This window comes from Homarus americanus, unplaced genomic scaffold, assembly GCF_018991925.1.
Source record: "Homarus americanus isolate GMGI-L3 unplaced genomic scaffold, GMGI_Hamer_2.0 scaffold25013, whole genome shotgun sequence".
Taxonomy (NCBI): Eukaryota; Metazoa; Arthropoda; class Malacostraca; order Decapoda; family Nephropidae; genus Homarus; species Homarus americanus.
The window spans coordinates 1,108,551-1,122,941 of NW_024722158.1; the positions used below are offsets into that span (position 1 = coordinate 1,108,551).

General features: G+C 40.7%; 1 protein-coding gene across 1 annotated transcript in view; it reads left to right on the plus strand.

Annotated features, from left to right (window-relative positions):
* The window catches only part of LOC121862058 (MICAL-like protein 1), a gene marked incomplete at its 5' end in the record, with an annotated part of 81,602 nt that overhangs the window by 58,278 nt on the left and 8,933 nt on the right, over positions 1-14,391 (plus strand).

The window sequence follows — 14,391 nt, forward strand, 5'->3', positions numbered from 1 at the left end:
CAGTGACCAAAAGAGGTTGTATAGTTTGTTTTTGAATTGGATCTGTGATTTTGATTGTGTTTTCAACCGCATAAGGATGACCTTACTGGGTGCGGTTGCCAGTCAGGTTGGTTCTTTAGGCAGGCTATGTTTAGGGCACCTTTTCTAGCCCCCTCCCCATGTGGGGTGAGCAGTGTGACTCCCCAAAAGGTCTGCTCAATCGCACAGACAGGACCGGATTGCCCTGCTCCCTGGATCCCAGTACAGTGGTCCCTCGGTTAACGAACACAATACGTTCCAGAAGGTCGTTCGTTAACCGAAACCATTGTTTCAATGGGATTTTGGGTAATTGGTTCCAGCTCACCGAAAATTACATACAAAGTAAAAATAACTGCAGTAAAGTACACTTACTTTGAGGTGTGCATGTAGAAGGCTCCTGGTTGATGATGATGGGAATTAGAAGTGGGGGTGGAGGAGAATGGAGAAGAGAAGGAAGTGCGGGTGGAAGAGAAATCAGCCATGCTTCATGCCGTCATTTCACCCATAAAATTTTAAGTTCACTAGGTGTAATTCAAGATTATTTTCTTTAAATCAACACTGCACTGCACTATATATTGTCAATATATGACCAATAATTGTACTGTAAAAACGTAAAAATAGTTTATGTTCAAGAGAGCCACAATCAGATACAAACTGACTCCTTTGTGGGTGAGTCAAGTGGCTGTTGGGCGCACCAAAAACTAGTTTCCTGTACTCCAATTATGTTAACTAAGTGTTAAAATTACTAAAAATTTTAATATAAAACTTGGAAAATTATTGAATAGTACAACCTTCTTGATATTTACTCAAATGGGAATGAATTTAAGCCATAGAACCAATTACTGTATTGGCGGACTAATATTCCAGCTGGTGAGCAAGCGAAAACATGTTGACATGATTTCGTAAAAATTTCGTTAACCGAATTGAAGATTCTTATGAAAGGTAATTCGTTAACCGAGGCGTTCGTTAACCGAGGGATCATTGTACTGTATATAAAAGACCATCTTATCTGTGCCGCCCATGTGCAGAGTTGTGACTAGAGACTCCCGGCAGTCATCTCTGCCTGTCCGCGTCGCCACTCATCAGTCGCCATAGGACTTTTGGGGGTAAAAGGGTTTTGATGATGATGAGGAGTATGATGAGCTGGGTGATGGCTGCACGCGAGTTGATTTATGTGGTGAGGCAGGAGCGTAGGCTGCAGCCACAGCCACACATCTTGGCTCTCCCTTTACCTGATCCAGTGGTGCAAGTGTTGCAACTACTGGGGAGAGGGAGAGTTGCAATGGACTACCGATATTCCAGTTTGTTGGGCTTTGCCTTAGTAGCCTGTCCATCAGGCATTCCCTTCGTCCACTGGTCTAGTCGTTGGGTTCCCATGGTGGTCACCTCTTCCGCCTATACCGCCGTTGGGGTCTTGTTGGAGCTCTGTAAGCTTGTCTGCCTGATGCGGGGCTCCACCACAGATTTTTCGTTTGGGGTTTACTCCCGTAGCCTTATACCTACCAAGGTTAATCCACAAGGCAGCGGGGCGGTGGTTGGTAGGTGCCAGAACGTGTCCACGTGCCAGTAGGCCCCAGACTCCGAGATCCCCTGCTAGTCTAGCCTGGGCCCACGAGGCACCCAGTTACCGTGTGTTGCCACGAGGAGGCACAGCAGGAGTCTTGGTGGTGAGGAGGCTGTGTACTGGCAGGAGAAGACATCTGCAAGTTGCTTCCCTGTTTGCCACGAGGGCTAGCCAGCAGCGGTAGTGAGAGGGAGCAAGCAGTGCTTGCACCTTAACACTAACATAATGCTGCCACACTAGATACATTACACCACCCTGCACACACACACACACACACAGGAATTTTAGTAATTAACTTAGTTATAAGTGTTTTTGGAGTTACCTTAACTTGGTTTCTATAAAAAAAGTTGTTGGGGTTAAGTTGCAAAACCCCAAATAATGTTTTCTCCATTTATTTGTAGAAATATACTAGTCACAGTCTATTAGTAGATGCACCTTAATTAACACTGTAAACTGTGAGTGTTAGTTGAGGACAGAGCTCACCTTGGGTGAGCTTCAATCAAAACGTCCTGCTCTCGTGAGACTCAAGTGAAGACAGCCTTGGTTGACCAGCTTCTTCGAGAGGGGAACTTGACTTAACGAGTTAATTTTCTTACTAACTAAAGCACCAATGAACACTAGACTCAGCAGCTGACGCACCAACCTGGGAACACCAGACTCGGCACCAGACGCCACACTGCCACCCTCACTTGACAATCCCACACCTCCATAAACCAACACCAAAAATATTAGTTACAATATTAAATCTTTTCCATTAAGCTTTCCATTATCTTCACTTCACTTCACACCCAGTCTCGCAGTCACACAGTACAAAGAACTTGATCCCAAAGCGATGTCGTTTGGGGGGAATGGATTGACTGAAAAGCACCAGAGACTCGTCCACCATCAAAGAATGCACCAAAATAATCTATCTCACGTGATTCCTCTGCACAAGGAAAATCAGGAGTAATTCTACCTGATGATCTTCTGAATTCAGCGATATCAGGCTGGAAATTACTGCCATCTGACCAAACAAAGCCAACCTCTTTGGCACCTTATTCTCCTCTAATTCCACCTTAGACAATTCCCACTCTATCCCTCCTACCCCTGCACCTTCTTCTTGGAAGCATGCCTTGGTTCAGCCCATCCCAAAGAAGGGTGACCATTCTAATCCCTCTAACTATTGCCCCATTGCCCTAACTTCATCCTTCTCTAAGATTTTCGAAACTATTTTGAACTCCCATTTTCTCCGTCACCTTGAACGCCTTTCTCTTTTGTCGGATCACCAGTATGGCTTTCGGCAGGCGAGATCTACTGGTGATCTGCTCTCCTATTGCACCCATCTTTGGTCATCCTCTCTTAGGGATTATGGGGAAACTTTCGTCGTGGCCCTCGACATCTCCAAAGTATTTGACAGGGTTATAGCACAAGTCTTTGCTTTCTAAACTTCCCTCTTTTGGTTTCTCTCCCCCACTTTGTTTTCTAATCTCTAGCTTCCTTGAGAACCGATCCATGGCAGATGTTGTCGAGGGATCGATCTCTCGCTCTTTCTCTACCGATAGTGGTGTCCCACAGGGTTCAGTTCTTTCACTTACAGTAGGTTCTCAAATTTCACGAGTCTTTATTTGGACACAAAAAAAAAACTAGTTTCAAATTTCGACGGCGGAAACTCGAATTTTGACGGGTTTGAGCGTCTTCATGACGCTAGTTGATGGGTTGTAGCGGAGGTTTTCTTAGGGTCAACTGAAATCAGCCCCTTATAAAGACTGTTACCTCATTACTTAGCAATTACAAGTATTCTCTATACTATAAAAAAATTGATTTAACTAATATTGTTGATATACTGAGCATACAGTAATATGATTATTTACTTACTCAGTAGGTAAAAAATAAACGCCTGCAGCTACACAACACTTGCTGCTGTGCGGTTTGTTTACTAATGGCAGTGATGCGGCAGCGCCATCTGTTGGGGAATTGCTAAAGGTTGTCTGCTGGTCTCAAAGCGCAGGAATGTTTGTTTCTTCACACTTGAGTGACTAGAACTTTGTTCATTCACTACCAGGCCTTCACAGGTGTGTCAAGCCATTTTCATTCCTGCAAATTATCTTAGTTGTTTGTGGCGCTAGCAGGGCCATTAGTTCCTTCCCACCCACGCTTGAGACAGCCAGAACTTTATCTCTTGGTGATCTCGTGTTCAGATGCTCATTTTGCGCCCTTGATATGGCAAGTGTTGAGCCAGTAGGTGGTGGGGGTCAACCTGGTGTGAATGGGAACCCTTATAAGCGCCCAGAACCGCCAAAGGCAAAAAGGGAATACAGAGTTGGCAAGAAACATGCAAAATATAGTTTGGCTGACAGGACGAAAATTGTGGGTTTTTTGTTAATAAACTTTTTCTGTGTTGTTTTTAGTTTTTATTTAACTTTACCTGTGTTATTTCCGTTGGTTTATTAGGATGTTGTTTTATTACAGGTAGTAATTCGCCCAAAAAGTAGGGTAAATAAGGCAAAATTTAGCCAAACATCGAAAGTACCAGACTCAAATTAATTTTCTCCATAGGAAGTTATTTTTAAAATTGGATTTCGCGAGGTTTTTACAGTTTAAATAGGTGTCCAAATATGAGAGCCTACTGTAATCTCTTCCCTCTTTTTATCAATGATTTACTTCTCACTACAACTAATTCTATCCATTCTTACAATGATGATTCTACTCTTCACTCTTTTTCACATTTCCCCTTCCCCCTAACTCTCTAACTAAATCTGTTTCTAAAGCTGATATCATTACATCTATCAACGAGGATCTGTGCAGCATCTCTGAATGGGGAGGTAGAAACTTGGTTAAGTTCAATAGCAATAAAACTCCGTATTTACCAATTACACTTTCTAAATTAGATGATCTCCCACCAATTACATTTCAGGACGCTATCATTCTGCCAAATTCTGAAATAAATATGCTAGGCCTCACCATTTCCTCCAATATGTCCTGGAAATCACACATCCTTAATATAGCTAAAGCTGCCTCCCGAAAGTTGGGAATGCTGTACAGATGCCGTAGCTACTTCACTCCTGAGCAGTTGCTCCAAGTATATAAGGGATTCATTTATCCTAACTTGGAGTACTGCTCTCATATCTGGGGTGGCTCTTCTTCTATCCAACTGTTAGATAGGGTGGAATCAAAGGCATTTTGTCTTATTAACTCTCCTCCTTTAGTTGACAATCTCTCTTCCCTTTCTCTTTGCCTCAATGTTGCTTCATTCTCTCTCTCTTTTACAGGTACTTTAACGGGCAATGTTCGGTGGATTTGGCAACCTGTGCACCGCCGGCAAGGCCGTGGGCCCATAACACTCGTCTTGCCCTCGGTGCCCACCGTTTCTCTGTGGATGTCGGTCACACGAAAATAACCCGTTATAGTACCTCCTTCTTTCCTCACACAGCCAAACTGTGGAATGCTCTGCCTTCTTCTGTGTTTCCATACTTATACAATCTGTCTCACTTTAAAAAGCTGGTTTTCTGGCATCTTCGTGGTGTAGATTAACACAGTACAGTATATCCTTTCTCTTCTCTATTTTAAATTTCTTTCTGTTCTTATTTTTTCGCCCCCAGGCCCCGTTGTGGGTCGTTTGACCTGTGCCCGGGTGGGCTAATTCCCGTAAAAAAAAAAAAATCCATTGTCCCTTGTCTGGGTCGTGAGCAAATGGCGGGGATATGCCGTTCTGGCTGGGCCTCCCTGCCCACGTCCTCCTCTTCCTCACTGGTTGACACAACATCGTCTAACTCAATGCTATCCTCTTAGTCACTAGCCTGATAGTCACTGCCTTCATCACCTCTTTCACCAGAATCGATCACTACAGCACTCAAATAAAATAGTTCTGTCCTTATTTTGCTATCATCCACCCCGTTGCAATGACGCTTGATTGGGGTGGAAGATACGGGAGGGGGGGGGGGACTGTTACGAGAAGTTGAAGGGTTACTCTCCATGACCACGGGCGAATGGTTACTGACCGCACTGGGCCTACCCATGCTCCCCTCCGTGTGCCGGGAGCGAAAAATAGTCATGCTGGTACCTGTTAACCCGGGTTGGGCATTCAAACAGAGGCGGGAAAAGGCACGCGTTCTGGAACGTCACTCGGGGCGTTGGGGTTAATCACACGCTGCTTATTCTGCATCGAGTGCTTGGCAAACTTAACTCCCCTATGATAGTCCCGCTTCTCCTATTCCTTATTTGGCTGTTTAGGTGAGTCTGTCCCAGCACCAGTAGGACCCCCAGTAGAGGTCATTATCTTGACTCGACAGGTGGTAGCACTACCCCAAAAATGTACACAATAGCAGCCTGGGCGGTCGCTAGGATGGCGCGGGCTACAACGCGATAGTTGCGTTCTTGTAAACCTCTTTTACGTTCACCATCGGCAATTCGATCGCAAGAAAGCTTCCTGTAAACATTCTTCCCACCTTGTCTTTCCATATTCATCGCTAACAACAAAATTGGAGAAAACAGCAAAAATTACGGAGCAACCGACAGAAACCGCGCGATTCAACTGATCACGTGATGTACTGTAAACAGAGAGCATTGGTGTAAACTGTTATTAGTCTGCACTGCGAAACATTCTTTTTACTTATTCTTTTCATACAATATTTATGGGTAACAGCTAAATTTAAAAAAAAATAAAAATTACAGAGTACCTCTTAAAAAACACTTCACAAACAAAAGACATGAATCAATTGAACATGTAAAGTCAACGTGAACTGTAAACATTGCATAACCCCGCGCCACGCTTAAAACGTTAAGGATGGAATCGTGTTATAGCCATCATTCGTATGCAAATGTTCGCATTTTACAAACATGTTACAATCAATTCGTGTTGACAAAACATGAATTGTAGCAGAAATGACTGTAGCTGGTATGAGGGCTGTGATGTCATTCAAGACGGTGGTCACCATTTAGCTGACTGGATCCCTCGAAACTCACGATATTTTACGCCAAATACAAGACTTGGTTACATTAGGTAGTGCTCGTGAAATTAAAAAATGCGAAATATAATCGCGCGAAATATGAGATCTTACTGTATAACAGGTTCAGGGGATTAGGGACCGGCCACCCTCGTTAGGGACCGGCCACCCTCGTTAGGGACCGGCCACCCTCGTTAGGGACCGGCCACCCTCGTTAGGGACCGGCCACCCTCGTTAGGGACCGGCCATCCTCGTTAGCGACCGGCCATCCTCGTTAGCGACCGGCCACCCTCCAAAAACTCCATCCACCCTTGATGTGTCTTTGTTGTTCAGACTGTATCACTAAAATAATGAGACACATAAAGCAAGCATAATGAGCATTAATTAAGGAATGTAAGCATAAATTGAGACCATTATTTAACTGCGTTTAAGCATTGAGTCATCAGTCCTCCCCTCTCGCTGAAGGGCTGGCCACTGTGTTTGCCAATAAGCATTTTAAAAGATGTCCCCACACATTTCAAGAACATATACGGGCTAGTGGAAATCTCTGTGAGCTAACAGAAATTTTTTAGATAAAGCTGGCCTGCCAAAATGTGCACGCCCTCACTATGTTGATGTTCCATGCTCATAAATTTATTCTTTATGGTTACTGGAGAAATGCAGCCATCTGCAGACATAAAAAAATGGCTTCTTTCATAATGAATTTTTTTGTTAGGTTACTTTGTTGTGGGGGGGGGGGGGGGAGAAAATGATAAAGTCAGACGTCACCTTCAATACAACCTACAGTGTCCTTTTTTTCTCAAGTCAAAATACATATTAGCACAGTGTACTCCTGGCAGTAATTCACACCACATGACCGTGAGCCAAACTCTGCTGCTGCTCCTCTAATCAACGGAGCAGTCAGTCAAACTTGTTGGGTCTTTCCCTAATATATAATTGTCGGTTATGTGAGGTGGTGATTAAGGGGACATTGGTTTATGGAGTATACTTGTACACCAATTCCCCCATTAACGTCGTTGTTAGGTTCCTGTCAACCACTACTTTAGGTTAAACAACATAAAGTATAAACAATTTGACCATAGACACAATAATATAAATAGGGGTCAATATTTTCTCATATGTTGCCACAAATGCTTCACTTTGATCACTATCACCTTCTTGTTGTTTTAAAGTTTATAATAAACTTACACTTTTCACCTGTATGGAGAACAACTAATATGGAAAGTTTTGTTGATCCACATGTTCAACATTCTTTCCATAATGTCACTTGTGTTACCAATTAACTTTGTAACACTCTCCTGTGACCACAACCAGTAGTAATAATAATAATAATAATAATAATACAGTTGTACCCCACTTAACGCGGTCAATTGAACCCAGAGGGTCCCGCGTTAAGTGAAATCCGTGTTAAGTGAACAACAGAACATATGGGATTAATTCCAATAGAAACCGGCCCGACCCCCAAACTCCACTTTTTAAAGGCACATACCTATGTTGTAGTAAAAATAACATCTTAATTTTATGATGGTACATGCACACAATTAATACTTAAGAGAAATAGAGAAATACAGTCGCCAAGTTAATGTCCATTCAAATAATGGACTCAACTCCCTCCCCCTCTCACACTACACAGCCGGCTAACAGATGGTCGGTCGGTCCCTCCCCACCCCTCACCAACCGTCCCAAGGAGATGTGTGGGATAACCTCAAACTAAAGTTAGGAAAATATAATTGACATTGCTGGATTCCTTGTAAGACCAGGAATATTTTGAATATAAATGTCATATATTTTGCACAAAAGATAACATAGTTACCTAGAGAAAAATTTTTATCTAAAAATTGTAAGTTTAAAGCAAAATATATGATGTTTATATTCAAAATGATCACCAAATTATAAGAATTCCAGCAATGTAAATTATATTCTGACCGGGTAATTTGTATGAATTTTATGAGCTAAAACAAATATCTTCAGTTAATAAAAAAAAAAATAATCTTCACGACACTATCTGTCAATCAAAGTACCCCACCTTGCCTCCCCCCCTCTTCCAACCGCGCGGTCAGTCCCAACCCTCCCCCCACCCCCCACCAATCCTCCCTTCCAGAGTTTTTAACATTTAGTATTAAATAATACCTCAGATTAAAGTTAGGATAATATAATTGACATTGCTGGATTCCTTGTAAGACCAGGAATATTTTGAATATAAATGTCATATATTTTGCACAAAAGATACCATAGTTACCTAGAGAAAAATTTTTATCTAAAAATTGTAAGTTTAAAGCAAAATATATGATGTTTATATTCAAAATGATCACCAAATTATAAGAATTCCAGCAATGTAAATTATATTCTGGCCTGGTAATTTGTATGAATTTTATGAGCTAAAACAGGCAGTCAGGCAGGGTGGCGGGTGGGGCAAATCTAAAAATAGCGTCTCGGACACTCACCGCGTATATGTGGAAAAAATCCGCGTTAAGTGAAAGTTCAGCTTTGGCAAGGCACCGCGTATATGCGAAAACGCGTTAAGTGAAACCGTGTTAGGCGGGGTAAAACTGTAATAATTAACGGTTTATTGAAAGAGCATAGCGGCCAGAAGGCTGAAAATATACAGTTACATAATTGGGGAATGGGTTTCGATTTACAAATAATATACAAGTAAGATAAGTGATACAAATAAGATATATTATAACTAGATGGAGAGAAGCTCAAACTACAGGGCATTTCAACATAGTGACAGTGCAAGAAATAGTATTTACTGGGAGTGAATACACTGGTTTATTACAAGTTATTGATAATTTTCACAATGGTTGGGACTGGGCTGTTCTTATAGCGATCAGTTCGTGCACGTATGGGCTGGATGCAGTTGTGGTGTCGAACAGCAATTCTCGGGCTAGGGATCTCAGGTGGTAGTAGGAGCCGGTGTCGAGGATGGTGCAGAAGCTTCTTACCAAATTTGCAGATGAGGTCGTGGTGATGGTCAGTGAGAGTCGAAAGGGTCAGTGTGTTGAGCGCTTCTTGGTATGTGGGGTAGGAAGGGGAGAGAATAATCTTGCATGCCCTCTTTTGCACTTTTTCTAGGTGTTTACCTTGTGTGGCATTTAGGGAGGAAGACCAGGTAGGGGAGGCATAGGTGAGCTTGGGAAGTATGAATGTTAAGTAAACACTGAGGAGCTTGGGTGCAGGAACTCCGAGGGACTTGAGTCGGCGGAGGAGGTGGAGACGGAAACTGGAGGATTTGACAACTTCACTGACGTGTGGTTTCCAATTTAGTTTGTTGTCTATGGTGACGCCGAGGAGCTTAGTGGAATCTACAACCTGGAGTGTGTTGGGACCTAAAGTAATGGAAGGGGGTGGGACAATGTTGGAGGAGAGGTTGATGTGCATAACCATGGTCTTGGTATGGTTGATGGTGACGTGGTTGTTGGTGGCCCAGTTTTGGAGACTGTTCAATAAATCGTGAAGGGCGGTATAGTCGGGAGCAGAATTGTTGACGCCGATCCCAATAGTGGAGTCGTCGACATATTTCCAGCGAGCAGGGGATTCCCTAAGGGCATCATTGATAAGCATAAGGAAGCAGAGTGGTTCCATCTTGGTGCCTTGGGGGGCGCATTTACGTTGTACCCTGCCAGAACCGGAATTCCCACTTTATGCGGTGCATCTACTCATAACGCGGGTGAAGTATAATTTTTTTTTTTAGCTCGTAAAATTCATACAAATTACCCGGCCAGAATATAATTTACATTGTGTGGGAAGAGGGAGCTGGAGGTGGGGTATTTTGATTGACAGATAGTGTCTGGGTGAAGTATATTTTTTTATATTTATTGAAAATATTTGTTTTAGCTCATAAAATTCATACAAATTACCTGGCCAGAATATAATTTACATTGCTGGAATTCTTACAATTTGATGATCATTTTGAATATAAACATCATAGATTTTGCATTAGACATACAAATTTTAGATCTTAAGTAAGAATTTTGTTTACTCAGAGCAAATATGTTATCTTTTGTGCAAAATATATGACATGTATATTCAAAATATTCCTGGTCTTGCAAGGAATCCAACATTGTCAATTATATTATCCTAACTTTAGTTTGAGGTATTATTTATTACTATACCTTAAAATCTAGTGTTTTCACCCAAACATTTCTCAGAGAGGGAGGAGCCAGCGAGCGTTGGAAGAGGGAGGGGGGGGGGGAGTTGAGTCCATTATTTGAATGGACATTAACCTGGCGACTGTATTTCTCTTAAATATTAATTATGTGTGCATACCATCATAAAATTAAGATGTTATTTTTACTACAACATAGGTATTGTGTCAGAAAAAGTGGAGTTTGGGAGTCGGCCCGGTCTCTATTTCAATTAATCCCATATGTTCTGTTATTCCATTTATACGTTTCTCGTTTTACGTGGACCTCTGTAGGTTCAATTGACCTCGTAAATCGGGGTACTGTATAACTGTACTGTATTTTACTGTAGGGAGTACGTATTTAGGAAAAAACTTTTGTGTGTATTTTCCTCCTGTGGCCATAGTTTTCTTAAAATAATACACAGTACAGTACCAGTAAATGTGAGGAATAAATAACAATAATACCAACAAAAAATACTGTTTTGCCAAATCAGTAAATAAAAGTCAAATGAAAGTTCAACACAGCTGCCATTTGTATATTAAGAACATAAGAAACATAAGAAAATAAGGAGTCTGCATTAGGCCGGTTGGCCTGTGCATGGCAGCTCCTGTCGAGAGTTACTACCACTCTCTATCATCCATGAATCTATCTAGCCACCATTTAAAACTCCAGCACTTACTACAAAGTTGCTAAGCTTGTTCCACTCGTCCACCACCCTATTTGTGAACCAGTTCCTTCCTATCTCCCTCCTAAACCTAAACTTATCCAACTTAAATCCGTTGCTACGAGTCCTATCCTGCTCGGATATTATAAGAACTTTATCTATATCCCCTTTATTGATTCCTTTCACCCACTTAAATACTTCTATCATATCTCCCCGCACTCTTTGTCGTTCTAGGGAATGCAAGTTTAGTTTCTTTAACCTATCTTGATATGGAAGGTTTCTAAGTCCCGGAATCATTTTCGTCATTCTTCGTTGCACCGACTCCAGTGAATTGATATCCATTCTATAATAAAGGCACCAGAACTGAACAACATAATTGGGGTGCGGCCTGACTAGCGCAAGATATAGTTGCATAGTTGCAATATGACCTCACTTGTATTACTTACATTTCTAGATATAAAACCTAATATTCTGTTTCACCATAGCAACGAACATCAGCTGGCACACCAATTCCTTAGCAACCCCCTCTATATTTTGTCATTACTTTTTTTTTACTATTATTATTTTTTAATTATTTTTAGGAAAATAATATTGTCCGGCTTACCGTATATCACGGCCTATAAGGCGGCGGGGTGCATAAGACGCCCCCCCCAAATTTCCATTTAAAAAGTAGCCTTTGAGCTCTATTTGCTGTATAAGACCAGTACCCCAAATGTGACACTTACCCACTGACTCAGTAGTCCTTTACCAACCATCCTTGATTTTTTAAAATAAGGCCAATTCACTTCAAGTAATGTCATCAAATTATACCCGCTGGTGTAGTGTAAACACTAGTGACGTCACTGAAGCGTGGTGGGAGTGTTCCCTCGTCTCGGTGGTGTGACTATTTATACAACATGTGGTTCAACAGCAACCACCGTATTCTAATTGTGGTGTTTCATTAGGATTTGAGTGAAAAAGGTTACCAGTATGTACTTACTACATACATTTATTACACAAATATATATATATATATATATATATATATATATATATATATATATATATATATATATATATATATATATATATATATATATATATATATATATATATATATATATATATATATACTGAATATACTATGTACAAAAAATGAATGTTCAATGAATTATTTATGGTGCATTAGGGTACTGGTCACTTCAAATGGGCTATAAATAGCTTGTTATCTCCCCTCCATCTCACCCTGAGCCAGACGGAAGGGTCTTGGTAAATAACATGTTTGCTTATTTTCCATTTACTTTAAATAGATTTACCGAATTATTTGTTTTATTTATTTATTTATAATATACTGTAATATATTAAACACACTGTAATTATTTTCTTTAATTTATAAACTGTTTTGCGACAAAGGAATGTTCTCCAGTAGTGTTTCATTAGGATTTGAGTGAAAAAATATTACGTACTTACACAATTGTTCCTCTTACTTTGACAACACAACATACATACAGAATATTATTTCTCAGTTTTGATCTTTTTTTTTAATTTTTGTATTTATTTATAGTTAGTTACTTAAAATAAGGCCAATTCACTTCAAGTAATGGCATCAAATATTACCAGCTGGTGTAGTGTAAACACTAGTGACGTCACTTGAGCGTCTGTAATTAACCGTCGATAGTTTCAAGAATTAATGCACTTTTCCTTTCTTGTCTCCTCACTGGCAAATGGGGGGGGGCGTGGGGAGGGGTGTGTGATGATAGCTGTGTTTATTACAGGGGTATAAATCTCTTTTACGGTATGTTAGACAGGTTTATAATACATTTTTATTATTTTAATATACCGGTAATCTTAATTTGAATCCAGCTTGCCAAACGTAAGTTTCAGTATAAAATAATTAGTGGTAAGACCTTGTGAGTGGCTTACGATGTTTTCATCACCACTCTTGACACACTAAACCACAATATTTAAGAGGTAAGAATTTTAAACTTGGTGGTTTAGACGACCCCCTAACTTTGGGCAGATTTTTTTAATGTTCAAATTTCGTCTTATAGGCCGTGATATACGGTAAGTGATATCTGCCTTAACGAGGTTTTACTGTAGTATATTATGTACTTAAATAAATACACTGCATGTGGGACACTGTACTGACCAGCCCAGTCATGTTGCTCCTTCCTCTTGATCCTCCCCCCCAACTCTCCTCCTGGTACATCGCAGCAGATGATGATGGTGATGATGGTGATGATGGTGAATAATGATGATGGTGATGAGGGATGATGATGATGATTAATCTGTAGTGAACTGGTGATCCATTCATCTCATTTGCCCCAGCTGATGCTGTATTGTTCATGCTGCTCTGAAGTTTCTTTATTATTCTGACATTCTCGACCAAAGTCAACATTTTCCTTAGGGTTCTTGGGTACATTCTTGTTGCTACCTTTACGAGGATGTCTTAGAGGCATGATAGGATTTTATGACAACAAAGCACGGGTCATAGGGAGATGTTTGTGCAGTGTGGCGGGGACATTAGTGAGTTAGAGGAGAGGTGGGAAGCTGCAGTAGTGACGCCTGGCAGTTTCTTGTGGAAACCTGTTCGTGCGCTCAGTTCAAACGCATACAGAATATACTTCTGATAAAAATTCGCGAATAGTCGAAACCGTAAATGAAAAATCCGCAAAAAGCGAGGGTGCACTGTACTGTACTGTACTGTATTCTAATATGAATTAAATAAAGTTGATACTGTACTACTTTACTAATGTTATTATGATAAATACATATGCTTAGAAGTACAGTATTGTTTCCCACCAAAAATTGCTTAAAAATTAATATTTTTATGTTTGGGATACATACTGTTTTCCCTTTTATATAATGGTAGTCAAGGGGAAAATGAATTTGATTTACAAAAGGTTTTTAGGGATGTATCACTTTCATAAATCAACGCACTCCTGTAATAGTGCATGACTGAATGTTTGAACAGATACAGTGGAGAAAGTGAGGTTCTCTGTTGATGGACCAGACAACAGGAGGGAGCTGAGTAAAAGAATAACTGACATTTATTTACATAGTAGCTAAGGGATATGCAAGGGTTTTGAAATGGTAAAATTACATGGTTAGCTCTTG